The sequence below is a fragment of the Dipodomys ordii genome, unplaced genomic scaffold (assembly GCF_000151885.1).
Source record: "Dipodomys ordii isolate 6190 unplaced genomic scaffold, Dord_2.0 Scaffold50, whole genome shotgun sequence".
Classification (NCBI taxonomy): domain Eukaryota; kingdom Metazoa; phylum Chordata; class Mammalia; order Rodentia; family Heteromyidae; genus Dipodomys; species Dipodomys ordii.
Genome location: NW_012267266.1, coordinates 3,003,887 through 3,009,906, shown reverse-complemented (window position 1 = coordinate 3,009,906; position 6,020 = coordinate 3,003,887). Strand labels below are relative to the sequence as shown.

The window sequence follows — 6,020 nt, the reverse complement described above, 5'->3', positions numbered from 1 at the left end:
AAAACCCAGGCACTGTCAGCCCTTCTGCTCAAGGCTGGTGCTCTACTACTTGAGCTACAGTTCCCCTTCAGGCTTTTTGCTTGTTAACTGGAGACAAGAGTTTTATGGACTTACCTGCACAGGCTGGCCTCGAACAACATTCCTCATATCTCAGCCTGCTAAGTAGCTACAATTACAGGCATGAGCCACCAGTGCCCAGCACACGTTTTGTTCTTAAATTGTTCAGTTATGTTTTATTGAGTACCCCTGGAGTGAGCACTAACTGCCCTTGTGGAGCTGAGTCTAGTGAAGTCCCCTGACTGATTTCCTATTTGTTCTCTGAGTCTCTGCCTACATGCCATCTCCTCTTATCTACTTTAACCTGAATGAAGTAAACCTCTGTTCCTTCCAGCCCCTCCCTTCTCCATCACAGCTTTGTTCCTCACAAGGTTGATAGTTGTGTGATGATGTGGGCCAGTTACAATTGGTACTTGATCCTGTCCCCTTGTACCATGTCTGGCCCCATTACAAGGTCCCTCAACCCCCCTTACTTGATGCTCCTCACCTCTTCAGTCACCAGATCCTTGATCTCTTCACCTGCCCCACTGCTCTTGTTCCAAATGCTTCAGCTCCTCTTGGATTAAAATTTGGTGCTGCTTTTGCAGTCTCTGCCTCCAGACTTGGGACAGGAAGAACTGCAGGGCAACATCTGGGGTCTGCTTGGCCTAAATGATATCAGTCGAAAATTAGCCAAAACTGTTCCCAAGACCTAAGTGGCCCAGAACAGCCTGTGGCCTGGACAGACTCAGGGGCTGTGGGTTGAGAGAAAAGGTACTAGCTCTGTCAATAGGTGCCATGGTAGCATGAATCCCATATACCGAATCAAAGCAGCCCTTTCTGCTTCCCCATGGATCCAGTGACCTTGCATGTCAGAGTCTCCATATTCCCTTAGATATTAGAACAAAGCTAACAGGAGGTAGATTAGCTGGGTTCTGGGATCCTTCACTGCCCCAGCTGTCTCCAGTTGTTCCTGGGGTAGATGAGGTATTACCTGTTCCTTGGAATCCCTGAAAGGATGCTTTTGGCGGAGCTCAGACCCTAGAGGTGATGCTCTTCCTGTTACTAGAGGAAAATGTAATTAATCAGCCACCCCCCACCCATACACACACCTAGCTAATCCCCAAATCCCACATCCACCTTGGGGCTCCCCCTTGAGGCCTAGGTTGGGACTTATTGATAAATCTATCCTTTTCAGAGAAGATGAAGAACAATTCCTTTTCCACCATTCCTGCTAGGAAGTGCAGGTTGAACTTGAAACTTAAAATCATACTGTTTAAGAGCTCTCACCTTTTCTTTGTTTCTCTCTCTTTCTCTTTCTTTCTCTCTCTCTTTCTTTATGTATGTATTTATTTCTGTTTTTCTATCTTTCTTTCTGTCTTTCTCTCTTTCCTTCCTTCATTTCCTCTCCCCTACTTTCATTTTTTATTAGCTGTCTGACCATAAGCAGATGAATAGCCTTTGAAAGCTTCACAGTTTTCCACCTTCAGGCAATTGCTCAATAAATGAAAGCTAATATAATATGCCTGATTTCTTCAGGCCCAGGGCTGTATAAAAAATGGTCATTGATAATGTGAAAACAAAACGGAAAGGAACAGTAAAACGGGTTTCTACCACCCTGCAACAGCTCGTGGAAGACAGCGCCCTCTACTGTACAAAGAAGGATCATATCCAAAGAGACGAAAGGCATTAGGAGTTCAAGGACTTCAGTGTGATTTGCACCTCTGCTGCCCTTGATTCTGTTGCTGACTCTGAGCTATCCACATCTCTTCTCTAAGCCTCAATTTGCTCACCTGGCAATTGGGAAAAATGATGTCATCCTTGCCTAAAATACTTCCATGGCTTGCTTTCAACCTTCAAGAGAGTTCAAACATCTCAGTAAATTTGCAAGATCCTGTGTGAGCTGGCTCTAACCTCCCTCTCTGGTCTTCTTTCCTTGGCTTTTTCCTTAGCTTCTGTTCCCCAGCATATTGAGCTCTTTCCAGCCCCCCAGAGATTGCAAGCACATGCTCATCTCTGAGTTTCTATCATTCTTCCTACCTGAAAAAAAAAGGTTTTTTGGGGGGAGGGGGCAGTGGTAGTCGATCCTGGAGCTTAAATTCAGGGCCTGAGCTCTATGCCTGAACTTTTTTGCTCAAGGCTAGAACTCTACCACTTGATCCAAAGCTCCACATCTGCTCAGACTGTCTTCTCACAGAGATCCTCAGATCTCAGCCTCCTGAGTAGCTAGGGTTACAGGTGTAAGCCATTGGCTTCCAGCATTGAAATATTCTTGTCTCATCTTCATTAACCTCCACCATTTCCTTCATGAAATCACTTCCTTCATCAAATCTTCCTTTCCTCTCTTGCCAAGGCTAAATTCAATGTACCATAGACCCATCAGCTTATAAGCCTTTCAGAGTATTGATCATGGTGTGGTAGTTATTTCTCCCTAGCAGATTATAAACTCCACAGGCTAGAGAATTTCCAGGACTGATACATCACTATGTCCACCACCTAGTAAATAATTGATAAATGGGAATCAACAAATCATTGAATGAATGGACTGCCCTGTAAACAAACAAGAATAAAAATATAGGGGCTAGGAAGGTAGCTCAGTGGTAGAGTGCTTGCCTTGCATGCATGAGGCCCTGGGTTCGATTCCTCAGCACCACATAAGCAGAAAAAGCCGGAAGTGGTGCTGTGGCTCAAGTGGTAGAGCGTTAGCCTTGAGCTGAAGAGCTGAGGGACAGCGCCCAGACCCAGAGTTAAGGCGCCACAACCGGCAAAAAATAAATAAAAAATAATAGGATTGCCAAGAGGTTGCATGAGAAGACCTACATGTGGTTCTGGGTGCCCCACAGCCTCCTCTCTGTTCCCTTTGGGTACCTGGTTTCTTGGCCACTGGCTCCAAGTTTTTATGACCTAGGGAGAAAGAGTTCAGAATAGGCTCTGGACACTGCTAGCGCAGGTGCTCCCAGGCCTCATCTTGCTTACCTGTAGTTCTTGTAGTGCCCTGCCTAGTTGTTTAAGACCACCATATGTCAAGGTGTCTCCAAGAAGGCCTAAACGCCGTGTCTTCAGGCTAGCCTGGAGCCCTGGCCTCTTCTACTGCATCCCACAGGATAGACTTCACCTGTCTCACCTGCATCCTCCATCCTGAGGCCCCCAATAGAGAACCCTGGAGCAAGTTCAGGGGACTTCCTGGCAATAAGAGACTCAGAGTAGATTATTCTTTTCTATGGACTCCAGAGCACATAGAACACGTTGCTCTGGGGGTAGTGTAATACTTTACATTTCTTTTAATAGAACTATCTATCAAAATATCTAACCCCTATTAGACTACTACATGTGCTTGGTGGATTACTTTTTTTTGGGGGGGAGGGTCCAGTTGTGGGGCCTGAACTCTGGGCCTGGGCACTGTCCCTCAGCTCTTCAGCTCAAGGCTAGCGCTCTACCACTTGAGCCACAGCGCCACTTCCAGCTTTTTTTCTTTTTGCTCATGTGGTGCTGGGGAATCAAACCCAGGGCCTCATGCATGCAAGGCAAGTGCTCTACCACTGAGCCACCTTCCCAGCCCACTTCTTTTTATCCACAGTAGCTCTACTGAATCCCACCTGCCCTGTTTTTTCCAGATGAGGAAACGGAAGTTCAGAAAAGCCAAGCTACTTCTTCATACCCTCAAGAACAAAGCAGTGAATGGCAGATTTGCATTTATCTGGAAGCCAGTTTGGTATCATGATTATGGACTTTAGTATCAAACAGAACTGTGTTTGAATTGCAGCTCTGCCTCTCATTAAGAAGTTGCTTGAAGGGACTGGGAAGGTGGCTCAGTGGTAGAGCGCTTGCCTTGCATGCCTGAGCCCTGGGTTCAATTCCTCAGCACCACATAAGCAAAAAGAAGTCGGAAGTGGCGCTGTGGCTCAAGTTGTAGAGTGCTAGCCTTGAGCCGAAGAGCTGAGGGACAGTGCCCAGGCCCAGAGTTCAGGCCCCACAACTGGGCCCAAAAAAAAAAAAAAGAAGTTGCTTGAAGCTAGATATGGTGTCCAAGTTGACTTTTAGTATTAACTTTGCCCTTTCCCCTCCAGACTCTCGCATTCCTGCTACACTGGGACCTTGCTGAATGTTACCTCTTCCAGAGAGTCAGGCTTGCTCTCTGTCCTGGGGCTAGGCAGCAGCTGGTTGGTTGACAGGATGAGGCAAGCCTAAAGCAGATCCCAGAACTTCCCATCCCCAACCACTTTGAGGATTCAGGCAAAGAAGTAGGTTACTACAGTGGTTTCCTTCCAAAAGCCATGAACCAATCCAGAGTAGAGAACCCTCTGTCTCCTCACCAGCAACTTCGCCAGCCAATACACAAAGCAGAGGGCAGTCTCTGCCAGAGGGAAAGAAGAAAGATATCCATGGGTGCATGAGGAAAGAAGGCAGACATAATCATAGTCTGATGAAAAATCGATTTCCAGTGACTTTTAAGTAACAGCAGGCAGATTTGCAATCTTGCTTTTGGTTTGTCATGTGCGTGTTTGGTTTGGTAATGAGCATCAAACCGAGGGTCTCACACATGCTAAGCAAATGCTATACCACTTAGCTACATATCCAGCTTCAGATTTACAGTCTTGTATAGATCTTTATTTTATTGCATTGTATTTTAATCCAAGAGGTAATATAATCTTTGAAGGGGTGTGTGTGCGCGCGCTCGTGCGCATGCACATGTGCGCGCACGTGCAGATTCTAGGGATTTTTTCAGTGGTTAATTGGAGATGGGAGACAAGGACTTTCTTGCATCAGCTAGATTTTAACTGCAGTTCTCAAATCTCAGCTTCCTGAATAGCTAGGATTACAAGCATAGGTCATCAACACCCAGCAATGTAATGTAATTTTATGGTAAAAATTATATTCTTTCAAAGGGAACATGCACCCAAAATATGTAAAGAGCTTTTATAATCTAATTTAAAAGTAGGCAAAGAGGGTCAGGCACTAGTGACTTCTGCCTGTAATCCTAGCTACTCAGAAAGCTGAGATTTAAGGATTACAGTTTGAACCCAGCCTGGGTAGGAAAGTCTGTGAGAGTCTTATTTCCAATTAACTACCAAAAGGTTGGGAATAGAGCTGTAGCTGAAGTGGCAGAGTGTTAGTCCTGAGTGAAAAAGCTAAGGGACAGTGCCCAAACCCTAAGTTAAAGCTCCTGTTCTAGCACACATACAAATAAATAAAAAGTGAGATTAGCCAGGAGCAAGTGGCTCACGCCTATAATCCTATTTACTGGAGGCTGAGATCTAAGGATCTTGGCTCAAAGCCAGCCCAGGCTAGAAAGTCTGTGAGACTCTTTTTTTTGGGGGGGGGGGTCTGGTCGTGGGGCCTGAACTCTGGGCCTGGGCCGTTCCTCAGCTCTTCAGCTCAAGGCTAGCGCTCTATCACTTGAGCCACAGCACCACTTCCGGCTTTTTTCTTTTTGCTTATGTGGTGCTGAGGAATCGAACCCAGGGGCCTCATGCTTGCAAGGCAAACACTCTACCACTGAGCCACCTTCCCAGCCCCTCTGTGAGACTCTTATCTCCAATGAATCACCAGAAAACTGGAAGTGGCACTGTGGCTCAAGTGGTAGACCACTAGCCTTGAGCTGAAGAACCGAGGGACAGCACTCAGGCCCAGAGTTTAAGCACCATGACTGACAAAAAACAAAAAAAAAACAAAGTAAGGTTAATGGTGTATATATTTCTTTTTTTGTTTTGTTTTGTTTTGTTTTATTTTGGGTCCGGTCGTGGGCCTGAACTCTGAGCCTGGGCGCTGCCCCTCAGTTCTTCAGCTCAAGGCTCGCGCTCTACCACTTGAGCCACAGTGCCACTTCCGGCTTTTTTTTGCTTGTGGGTGCTGAGGAATCGAACCCAGGGCCTCAAGCATGTAAGACAAGCAGTTTACCACTGAGCCACCTTCCCAGCCCTGGTGTGTATATTTCAATGTAGTGTTGTTTTGAGGTTTTCTTAGTGGTACTAGGGTTTTAACTC

At 46.1% G+C, this 6,020-nt stretch overlaps 1 pseudogene; it reads right to left on the bottom strand.

Moving 5' to 3' along the window:
- Positions 1-4,428, bottom strand: part of LOC105988633 — a 5,914-nt pseudogene extending 1,486 nt beyond the window's left edge.
- Between the last annotated feature and the right edge of the window lie 1,592 nt (positions 4,429-6,020).